This window comes from Rhinichthys klamathensis, unplaced genomic scaffold, assembly GCF_029890125.1.
Source record: "Rhinichthys klamathensis goyatoka isolate OS25496 unplaced genomic scaffold, OSU_Roscu_1.1 h1tg000099l_1, whole genome shotgun sequence".
NCBI lineage: Eukaryota > Metazoa > Chordata > Actinopteri > Cypriniformes > Leuciscidae > Rhinichthys > Rhinichthys klamathensis.
This window is the reverse complement of record NW_026606638.1, coordinates 293,246-305,894: the sequence shown is the minus strand read 5'-3', so window position 1 is coordinate 305,894 and position 12,649 is coordinate 293,246. Positions and strand designations below refer to the sequence as shown.

General features: G+C 37.7%; 1 non-coding gene across 1 annotated transcript; it reads left to right on the top strand.

Annotated features, from left to right (window-relative positions):
• Window positions 1–8,730: 8,730 nt before the first annotated feature.
• trnaa-cgc (transfer RNA alanine (anticodon CGC)) lies at window positions 8,731–8,802 on the top strand. The gene has a single exon. It is a non-coding gene; the product is annotated as a tRNA-Ala (tRNA).
• The last annotated feature ends 3,847 nt before the right edge of the window (window positions 8,803–12,649 follow it).

Genomic DNA, 12,649 nt, shown 5'->3' with positions numbered 1-12,649 from the left:
CGTCATTCCAGGAAATCCCTATCGATTGATTAAACATGACTAATAAACACACGACTGCCTTATTCTGTGTAAGAAGTCACATCATCTCAGAAGAATGCTCAACCGTCGTCATGAAGTGAGTTTGGAGTAAAAGCATGTTATTAAATGTTTTCCATTGTCGGACAAGGTTCATAAATGCGTTCGAAAACGTTATAAGTGACTCAAACTCACAGTGCTTTCAGATGGAGCAGCGTTTACAGAGCCATACATCAATGACAAGCGGCGCAGTGACAATGACAATGATAATCGCAGCCAAAATCGCGATAAGCCAAATCGGTTTAAGTGCGATAACATGGAAATTGCGGTTTAATCGTGCAGCCCTAAATCAAACATTCATGTACCCAAAAAGGGAGGATAGCAGAAAGCCATAAAGTATTTGTTAATGTTGCTTGTCGTTGTTGCTTGTTCGTTTAACTTGGTTGTGTTTTGTATCTGTGTGGGTTTAGTGGGGACGTGGCAGGAGTTTAGCTGCTGTGTGTATGAGGGAAGTGCCCTGTTTCATGAGACACTGCTTTTTGACTGGAAGGTCTTTCGGACCGCTGAGGGACTTGTGAAATGGCACCTTTTTGTAATGTTAATGGGTGTTAAATAAAGTCTAATCATGATGTTTATTTTAAACCAATATTTGGTTGTTTTGTATTTTCTGTTTCTTTGGTGTTGGTCTTGAATTTGGTAATACTGTAAAAAATCTGTTCACACACAGCGTGTTTTTGCATTCCACTGCGCTACTTTACACGAAGAATCTTTCTTGAAACAACAAATTTACCTGAGATTCAAAAATAAAATAGTTACATGAGTATGAGTATAAATCTTATTCTTTTACAATTTCTTTTAAAGTTTTATTGATATTATATTGGGTAAAATAAAAACAATATGTCAAGAGCATCAAAAATCTGGTCAGGTTTCACCCCAACATCAAATGAATGAAATAATTAATTAAGAAAAGAACCATAATATATATATATATATATATATATATATATGGGTTGTGACATTATTTTAAGGAAAATTAAGAAAAATGTCCCCTAACTCTCATTACAATTATATAGATTTTGTGTACTGTAATGTACTGTTAGGTATGCAAGAAGTAAAATTATTTGAAAAAATGAATTATGAATTGAGAATATTGTGCATTTCAGGCTCATTACAGTAATGAGAACCATGTAAACTGTACATAAAACTAATATCACAATGCAAAATTATTAGTTTTCTCGATGGAAAATAAAGTACAGTATTTTTTCGGGGTGAAATGTGACCCAGACATGTTTTCGTGAGATTCCCCGTTATTATTTTCCTGTCATCTGACAAGTTTTGTTTTATTAGGGATTTTTCTTCCAAGTAATACAAAAGAAAAAAGATGTACAAGTGTAAATAGATGAACTGATTATGTATGTTTGTCTGTGCAAGACTCGTTTTACAATGAGAACGGTTCAGACGGTTTATTTATTATTTACACAGCTGCGGCTGAAGTCTTTGAAAGCCCAAACTTTGCCAAACACTGTTGTTTCAGGTTTTTTCAGCCACTGCAGTGGAGTCTGTAGTCAGAATGCATGGACACGCTGTTGTCTTTGACTAAGCTCTCATAGACGCGGGTGATTCTTGCTCCAGGGTTATGCCTTTATTCTTAAGCTACAGTTGAGTAGGGTTACAAATAAACGTGGCTTAGCACAAAATCCATTTTAGTAATGTGCTCAGCGCCAATGAAAATCATATCTAAGAATAAGGGATTTATTTATGGAAATCCTGTTATGGAATACCCAATGTGGACATCAAACACTGTTTATTTGTTAGGTTTGTATGTCCAGGCCGGAAAGTTCTGCATTCATTTTTTAGTGCTTGTATTGTATTTTAAACAGCTATGGGAAAATATATTACGTTATGAATCATTACAAGGGTGGGAAGGTATGTGCCTACACTATTTATCACTCTGTAGGGATCAGAGAGAGGTGCAGAGCTTTTACTAACCTTTACCTGTTTCTGACATGAGTGGAATTCAGTAAAACTAGTTAATTCTGCAAGTGCCAAGACCTACCCTGCACTGTGTTTGCACTTGTCTAGATCTATTAATACATACGTTAAATACATACATAAAAAATGCAATTCATCTCTTTAATGATGAGCATGACTATTTCTGAAATAAAATTCATTGACATTTTTGCGTCGAAGTCAAAATGTCAGGGTAATACCACTGTCCAGAAATGGACAGTAGTAGAGAAAAAAAAAACATTAGGAACTTAAAAAAGAAAACTTAAAATGCTATTTTAGCATGATAATGAATATGGCAATGTTAATGTATTTGGTTTTGGCAGACTAGATCTGATACGCTGCTGCTGCCATTAGATACACAGACACACTGCTTTGAGAATGTAAGATATGCTGCTGATGCATAACCTACACAAATCCCTTTTTCAGATCTAGGCAGGTGGAGCTGGGGGAGGTGGAGGGGTTCATAGGAACTAGTCAACAGCAAACACTAAACCAGACTATATAATGGGGTCTGTCTTTTAAAATATCATAATATGAGCTTTTTAGTAACACTTTACTATAGGGTTTTATTTGTTAAAGCTGCAGTCGGCAAGTCTGGCAGATTGAGTGGACTTAGGCGAAATTTTGAATGTTTACAACTCTCATGCCCCTCCCCCACTATCAATGGATACCCTCCCAACGAGTTCGTGCTCGTCAGTGCGTGTGCACCAGGTTATCTGTGACGCGCCCGTCTCATCAGCATCCATCAACACCATGGATTATTTGGAGGTATGCTGTCCTGGCTAATCTACCGATAGATTGCAATTGCTAACGTCATTTATACTCTAAATGAGCTTACTTGATTTTCCGCCATCACTCTTCGTTACTGCGCGAACTTCCGCGAACTTCCGGCGTGTGCATGTGATTGTAACGTGCGCGAGGGGTGGCGTGTGCCCGATCTGTGATTGACAGTCAGATCTCACACACCCCTGCGCTGATTGGACCCGATGATCCGGGAGCTGTGGATTTTTGCAAAACAAATAACACGCTCCAGGTGGAGTTAGAAGCTCGGGTTTTTTTCTAAAACCACTTTATTTATGTTGTTCTGTCAGATTATAGTGTCGATTTCACTGAATATGATCAAAAAATGTTGCCGACGGCAGCTTTAACATTAGTTTACTACATTAGTTAACATGAAAAAACATTTAAAGATTTCTAAAGCGTGTATTAATCTTAGTTAATGTCAATTTCCTAATATATTATTAAATCACAAGTTGTATCTGTTGATATTATTTTATCGGCCTGAACTAACATCAACTAACAATGAACAGCTGGATATTTATTAGCTATATTAACAAAGATTGTTAAATACTGTAACAAATGTATTGGTCAATGTTAGTTAAAGTTAAGTAATGCATTAACTAAAGTTAACAAATGGGACCTTTTTGTAAAGTGTTGCCAGCTTTTTATGACAAAACAAGGCTATACTGAATATTTATAAATTAATAATGAATTATTTGTGAATAATAATAACTTTTTACCTTGAAAATTATATTTAAAAAGTATTTTACACTTAAATGGCTAATTTATGAATTTGTAAAATCTCATTCATATGTTTTCGTACATTTGCTATCTTTTTTCTAAAAATTTGATGTTTTCATACGCATCAATAGTAATTCATACAAAATCAGCACCTCATAAAATAAAGTCGTCATGGAACATAATTTACGTTTTTTCTTCCCTATCGTGATGTACTGTAAATATAAGTGAAACGGCTTAATCCAAAAAAAAAAAAAAAAAGTAGGGGGGGACATTTTGTCCATTGAATTGATTGGGTTGATTTGATTGGAAGATTGTGGTATGCTATTACAGTGATGTCATGTGAGTGACAGGTTGTCCCGCCCTCGTGCCAGTAAACACGTCATCAGAGAAGAGAAGAGATGTCGCTGCAAGAGGGAGGGGAAGCTATTTTGAATTAAGATTACGAGGGCAGATTAATTTAAAAAACAGTAATGATGTGCATGGGTAAATCATTTATAATAATATAGCTACTGCAATGTTCCGTAAAAAAAAGAATTGTCAATTTTGATTTCGTGGTTCTCATCAGATCTACTTAGTTTTAAACCGAATTATGAAAATGTCTTTCCTTTTCTTTAATATGAAAATATTTTAAAAATTATCCAAATATTCAAGATTACCTTGAGAAATGTTGTGTCAATTGTGGGGTCAGAAATAGCTACAGTATAAAGAAATGGAATTTGCCAAAAGATGCGTTTGGGTTTTTTTTTTTTTTTTTTTTCAGAGCCCTGTTTTCCTGATGCTGTGGTGAACCCAGCCTCAGTATGACATGAAACTCACTCAGTAGATCATCTACAGAAGGAGCATGACATCACTGTTCAAGAATTAGCATGAAGCCTAGAGGCACAGCGGTTTCTAAGAACTCAAAAGTCTCTTCTCGGAGTCCGTGACCCTTCAGACATCCTGTCATAGTAGCTAGCAGCGTCGGTTCGCGAGGTCAGACAGAGTCCACATCTGTCAACTCATCATCGGCACATCTAGCATAAGGTGACCTTGAACATGATATCCCTGATCCTATTCCCCCTCCTCAGAGACCCTCAAATCCTGAAACGCCAACATGTCTTCATTTCCATTCCACAACACTGGACAAGACATGCAGAGGGGTGATTTGACTCTTAAAAGCCAGAGTTCATTTATGAGTCTGCAGGGTTTTATTTGCGCTGTGGATTAGCTTGTTCTAGCATGTGCTTATCATGGAGCAGATCAGTGTTTTCCATTATGGAGGCAGGAGGAATGTTGTCAACACATAAACAAGAAGGTGTCTCTGTTCTTTACTGATTTCATTTGGTCGATTTCATGCTGCAGATTTCAATCGGGTGTATACACAACAAATGTCAATCAAGAAAATGCACAAGGGAAACATCTGTAATGCATAATTTGACCATTTTCATGCTTCCATCATTTTTAAAACAAAAGTCAATGTTTTGTTATATTTAAGACATTACCTTTTGAAAATGTATATCATATTCATTTCATCATCATGCTATGGTTCAAAACTTTAGGGTCAGTAAGATTTTTTTAATGTTATACAAAAACTCTGTAAAACAGTGAAATATGATAAAAATTTTAAGTAACTGTTTTCTAATATAGTTTAAAATGTAATTTATTCCTGTGACTGCAAAGCTGAATTTTCTGCATCATTACTCCAGTCAGTGTCACGTGATCCTTCAGAAATCTTTGCAATATGTTGATTTGCTGTTCAAAAACATTATTATTATTATAATGTTGAAAACAGCTGCTTAATATTTTGTTTGTAAACAGTGATTCTTTATATATATATATATATATATATATATATATATATATATATATATATATATATATATATATAATACTGTATATAGGGTGAATTCAGGTTGATTTGGGAAACTTTTTCTCAGTCACCTCAATGGCAAAAAGTGTCCCAATCAGACTATATACAATATACACATACATACACAGATATATATATATATATTTATATATATATACATATATATATATATATATATATATATATATATATAAAGTTGTAATCCTAATTATTTAACCCCCATTGCAAATCAGGTATTGGCAAAATTTACAGACTTTCCGCTGTTTGCAATGAATGAACAAATCAAACAAATGTAACTAAAATAGCTTAACACAACAAATGTTTCAAGTGGTTTCTCCAAAATCATCGGAAAATGCAACTTTTAATGACTTCTGCAGTCTCAAAACTATTCAACCCCTTCATGACAATGACAATGACTTCATGACAAGCATCTTTAGTACTTAGTAAACAACCTTTTTCTGTTATGGCCTGCTGCAAATGGGATGTATAACTAGACACCAGCTTCTGGCAGCGTTTCTGAGGAATCTTAACCAATTCCTCATGAGCAATGGCCTCCAGTTCAGTAATATTCTTGGGTCTGCGTGCTGCAACCGCCTTCTTCAAATCCCACCAGAGATGTTCTATGGGGTTCAAGTCAGGTGACTGTAACGGCCACTGTAGAATCTTCCAGGACTTCATCTGCAACCAAGCCTTGGTGGAATTTGAGGAATGCTTGGGATCATTGTCCTGTTGAAACATCCAATGACGCCCAAGCTTCAGGTTCCTCACTGACGCCCTGACATTTTCTCCAAGGATTTCCTGATACTTCAATGAATCCATCTTGCCTTCCACACGCTGCAGGTTTCCAGTGCCAGAGGATGCAAAGCAGCCCCAGAGCATCACCGAACCTCCACCCTGCTGAACTGTGGTCTGGTCTGGTCTAGTCGTGTCTGTGTGTGTGTGTGTGTGTGTGTGTGTGTGTGTGTGTGTGTGTGTGTGTGTGTGTGTGTGTGTGTGTGTGTGTGTGTGTGTGTGTGTGTGTGTGTGTGTGTGTGTGTGTGTGTGTGTGTGTGTGTGTGTGTGTGTGTGTGTGTGTGTGTGTGTGTGTGTGTGTGTGTGTGTGTGTGTGTGTGTGTGTGTGTGTGTGTGTGTGTGTGTGTGTAAAACTACCTGTTCCACGTTTCAACTGTATCAGTTGTCATGACGCAATGAATTGTGCGGACGTCATTTTTGGCTAAGTGGTCATACCAATCTTGCACTCCTTATTCCCAGCCTATAATTCAATAAATCACTATGTGGCACAAACTAGCTGTATTATTAGATGTTATTTTGTGGGTTTTAGTGAAAAGGAGTGGCCATGAATGGTGTGGTCATCTGCAACCAAGGAAGATATTGTTGAAATGCATGCTAAATCTGGTCAATTGGTTTTGGATATTGCTCATGTGCTGGATGTAAATGGTCACAATGTCCACAGAATTATTTCAAAGCACAGTGACACAACGCCACTACCATGCAGAATGTAAAGTACTGTGGCTGGTCAATGAAGATAGTGAGCATTTTGACAGGACAGGAGGATGAAAATCACCTGAATGTGGGACCTCAAAGATCTGGATGAGCTGCAACCTCCAATTTCATCTTAAACTGTAAGCCAACGGCTATAAGAGGCTGGATTGAGAGGTTGTGTGTCAGTAAAGAAAATATTCATTCGTTTTATCTACCGCAAAAACCCCCAAAAAAAACACCTTATACATTTGCCAAAGAATATAAGGACTGGAGTGTGGAAGATTGGAGCCGTGTTCTGTACTGTCCAAAACCCTAGCATTGGCTGGTGTCAGGTATGTTCATAGGAGATGACTGGAGAGTTTTAATAGTAAATGCATGTGTGGTACCTTTAAGCATTTTCTGTGTGGAGTTTGAATGTTCTCCCTATGTCTGCATGGGTTTCCTCCGGTGCTCTGGTTCCCCCCGCAGTCCAAAAACATGCAGTATAGGTGAATTGAAGAAGCTAAATTGTCTGTAGGTGTGAACATGTGAGTCCCAATCCATGTAATGGATAATTGGACAGTCTCTCGCGTATGGCAAGAGTCAGACATGATTGAAATGGTTAATGAATATATAGTGTTTTGTTTTCATGGTAACACTTTACAATAAGGTTCATTAGTTAACATGAGCTAAGAATGAACAATACTTACGCGTTTATTAATCTTAGTTAATATTAATTTCAACATTTACTGATACATTATTAAAATTAAAGGTTGAATTTGTTAAAATTAGTTAATGCACTGTGAACTAAAAATGAACAGCTGGATATTTATTAACATTAACAAAGATTAATAAATACTGTAACAAATGTATGCTCATTGTCAGAACATGTTAGTTAATGTACTAACTAGTGTTAACTATTAAACCTTATTGTAAAGGCTTACTGTTTTCATTATGTTAATGACTGAGTTTGCTTAATTCCATAAGCCCATAACCATAAATGCAGCTTGGCATTAATGGGATTCAATCACGCTGTATGCCAAGGCACAGACAGATTTCACAGTGTGCTTTGCATAAAAAAGGAAGATGGATGCTTTCTCATGAACAGAACTGCTTTGTTCAGCCAGATGACAGCTCTGAGAAACATCAAATGATGTGCTCTCGGGCCTTTTGACGTCCTGTGGTAAATTTTAGTCACAGCAGCATTATTATAAATTTCAACACATGCATTATTTGATCAGTGTGAAGCCAGTGTATTGTGTTGCTGCTTTATGAATGCTGAACTCTCCATGAAATGACTGCTTTTGCTCTTGCAGACAAACACACACATTATTGTGTACAGGGGCCGTTGGAAAGTGGACGTCAAGACCAAATGACGCCCAGACCATCTGGTGTGCATTCAAACTGCTGTTTTGGGGGAAGCGTAATGTTTTACCTAATCGTTCTGTAATCTTCTCCTAAATATCGAAGGCTTTTAGTTGGTGTTTCTCATTGTATTCTGGATGGTTACTGATGCAGTGCCCCCTGGAGTAAAGTAGAAGGGCTTTGACCTTCTTTCGCTCTCAGACTGTGCCCCTTTAGGCTGTTTGTTTTGGTCAAATGGTTCAAATCAGAGCTCAGCTTGTTTCTGGATGGGCTGATCCCCTGATTTAATGCTGAGGATGACACGAAGGACTATGGAATTCATGTCATGTCATCTCATGGCAATCATGTTTTGAGAGACTCATTTGGAAAGCAATTCACAATGCACTTCATAGTGTTCTATCGGGTGAATTTAACCTACATTTAAAAAAAATCATTAAGAATTCCTTATGAACGTATTGCTTGCACTGATGGCATTGTCTATTTTCTATATTATTAGAAATACATCACGAGGGGATGTAGCTCAGTGGTAGAGCGCATGCTTCGCATGTATGAGGTCCTGGGTTCAATCCCCAGCATCTCCAAGCATTGTGGAACTTTCCAATACTTTGCTTGTGTCTTGAACCTCAAAATCACATATGTATGAATTCCAGTGTTGACCTTTATCAACTATACATTTGGGGTGGTGATGGCGCAGTGGATAAGACACATGCCTTTGGTGTGAGAGACCCGGGTTCGAATCCACTGTGAGACACCAATGTGTCCCTGAGCAAGACAATTAACCCCTAGTTGCTCCAGAGGCGTGTGCCCTCTGATATAGCAATTGTAAGTCGCTTTGGATAAAAGCGTCAGCTAAATGAATAAAAATGTAAATATTACAATGTAAAATAACTTTCTATTTTAATATATTTCAAAATGTCATTTATTGATGTGATGCAGAACTGAATTTTCAGCATCATTACTCCAGTCTTTATGAACCTTCAGAAATAATTTTAATATGCTGATTAGACACATTGCTTAATATTATCAATGTAGAAAATGATTGTGCTGCTTAATATTTTCGTGGAAACTGTGATTTTTTTTTTCTCAAGATTCTTTGATTAATAGAAGGTTCAAACGATCAGCATTCATTTAAAATATAACTGTTTTAATAAATGTCTTTTCAGCAACTTTGATCAATTTAATGCATCCTTGCAAAATAAAAGTAATTTTAATTTCACTGACCCCAAACTTTAAAGGGGTCATATAATGCCATTTTCATTCAAGTTAATTTGATTCTTTAGGGTCTAAATGAAAAGTTTGTAATATACTTTAATTAAAAATTCTCATTAGTATTGTAAGAAAACACAAATTTTACCTGGTCAAAAAAAGCTCTGTTTTCAGCACGCCGTTTCAGTGCATATGACTTTAAATGATAATGAGCTTCGCTGACTCCGCCCCTCTGTTCTGCGGGCGTTTAGACACAATGCACGTGGAGTGTTGCCTTGACAACAGTTGAGGGTATATTTTGGAGAAAGAATGGCAGCGGGAGTCTATGAGGACACATCTGTGCAATCGTATCAGTTTGAACCGGAGTCGCAACCCGGAACAAGATGACGGCCGCAAAGAAGTTCGACAATTAGCTAAGGCTCGAACAGGACGTTTCTGAATGGTTGGTTAACATAATGTCTTTGTGTACTGGCAGGGTAGAGTAACTTAGTGAGATGTACTAACGCTATGTGTTTACTGATGTATAACGTACGTACTCAGTTTGTAATAATACAATAACCATAACGCGTTGTTCATTATAAATGTGGGATTATGAATTATATTGAGAACGTCATACATAGAAAACAAGCCGTAATGTACCCTGAGTGTAAACCTTAGCCGCATTCATCGTGAAGCGTGGAAGCGATTTGCAAAGATTAATATAAAATATACAGTTTTACAATTGTTTTTTCAGGAGCAGCTTCTTAGCAAAACCAGCTTTATACTGAGTCTGACCCTCGTTTATAAAGCAGTCTGGTGGTGAGAAATGATTCACGAATCGCGCAAACATGAAAGCAGTGACGTTACTCGTGGGGAATATTCCCTTCGAAAACAAAACTCAGCCACTGCGTCTTCAGCGGTTCGGATTTAGGAACATCAAAATGACTGCTGTGTTCGTTTTTACACCCAAGAACAGAACACCACAATCGCTTAGCCATTCTGCTCCAGCGTATCAACAACGGCGGACTATGATGACAGCTCGCTCAGGGCGGGGATGTGTTGAAACGCTGCTGTCAATCAACATTCGTGGGAGGGGCGTCCGTTTTATTGACGTCACAAAAACGAACAGCTCGATTTGAGGCAGGGGAAAACATATAAGGAGGTTAAAACAAAAACACTTGATGGATTTTTATCATTATATGATGGTTGTGTACAGGCACTGCCAACACACATTTCAGTACAATCAACTTGAAAAAGTGCATGTACCATTATATGACCCCTTTAAAAAAAATAGTGCATAGTAGATTAATGCTATTGTACTAAAAAATATACTATTGCTCTTTGTCAATTTATGTTCATTTATAAAACATTGATGTTAAACTCAAAATGTCAGTATACATACAAATGAACATTAATGCATTATTTATTTATTTATCATTTGTATCTTATCATATTGCTGTTGCCTCCATTTTTATTAAAGCATTAAGCTCCTCTAGTGTGTTGCAGTGATTTTAACATGGCTAAGGGGGTTGCATCACAACAAAGAGGTTGAGTATCTTCAGATTGCCCTCTGCCACTTTGAAACATCAGATTATCCTTATCGTGTCCTGTGTCCTAAAACCTATAAGCCTTTAAATTCAAAATATTCTGTTTCATTCTCTATCCTAAGTCATTCTTTATCCTTTTGAATATGTCTTAGTCATACACACAGACCGGCTTGATGTTTAAGGGTGGATGAAATATTAAAATGAGAGCTCATCATATCTCACTATCCTCAGGATGGGCTTTGTGAAAAGCCTCAAATACAAACAGTAAAAATGGTTCCTTGTTTTGATGGATGTTGGTTAGGCAGACTGCTGAATGCAGTATCAGCTGGAAGGTAATGAGAAAATGAGAAGGGGGATGATATATAGACACCTTTGCTCCTGCACTGCTTTTATCAAGTGAATCGACTAGCCGCAGTGGACCAGGTTGTAAATTTGACAAGCTGTATATATGAGTGTGTTAGAGAGGAAGAAATATAGAGAGAAGGAAGAATGACAAAGCCATTTATCACAAACCACTAAGCCATATCGGATGCGATAACTCAGATCCATACTAATCTCTCTGTTTAGATGAAATGCTGCGTTTTTTGAACAATATTTATTTGATTAAGGGTAGTCAGATTCACACGGCGGCCATCTTGGTAATACAAATAATTACAGCCGTTTTAGGAAAGCTACTTTTAGGAAAGCTACTTTCCTGAACCCGATCGGATGACGGTCCTCAGATCTGTCCGCCCTTGGCAAGGCTTTGCTGTGATTGCCACCTCGATCCCCAGTTTCTTTCTTGGCCTTGTGAAACCTCTCGACGACAGCATTGACTGTGTCGCCAAAGAGACAAGGAGGAGAAAGTAAAGTCTCCAGCAAGAATGACTTGTCCCTCTCTCTTATTCTTGAGAGGTTTAACCAGAGATGCCTCTCCATGGACACCATAGCTGCCATATAGAAAGGATGATTTCGGGGTGTCTATTTGGTGTCCCTGAGCAGTGGCGTGCACAGACCTCTGTGGGAGCAGGGCGAAATCATGTTCCACGGGGCACCGCGATACGACCAAAAAGGGCACTTTCACTTACATGATTAAATGGGCAGGAGCTCAAGCTGTCACGTGTCCGAATACACATATAGAACATACTTTTTTAACGGTCACAAAGTAAGTTTCAAACCAAATGTAGTACCAACTATACAGTATGCGATTTCGGACACAGCGCTTGATTAGCTTGTTCATGTGTGTTTGATTAGGGTTGGACCTTACATCTCTACATGAAAGAAGATCTTGAGATTGCCCACCCCTGGTCTATTTCATTTAAGTGATTAATATAAATATGAATATAGCGTGCACAGATCTCTTATTCTTGAGAGGTTCAACCAGAGATGCCTCTCCATGGACACCATAGCTGCCATATAGAAAGGATGATTTCGGGGTGTCTATTTGGTGTCCCTGAGCAGTGGCGTGCACAGACCTCTGTGGGAGCAGGGCGAAATCATGTTCCACGGGGCACCGCGATACGACCAAAAAGGGCACTTTCACTTACATGATTAAATGGGCAGGAGCTCAAGCTGTCACGTGTCCGAATACACATATAGAACATACTTTTTTAACGGTCACAAAGTAAGTTTCAAACCAAATGTAGTACCAACTATACAGTATGCGATTTCGGACACAGCGCTTGATTAGCTTGTTCATGTGTGTTTGATTAGGGTT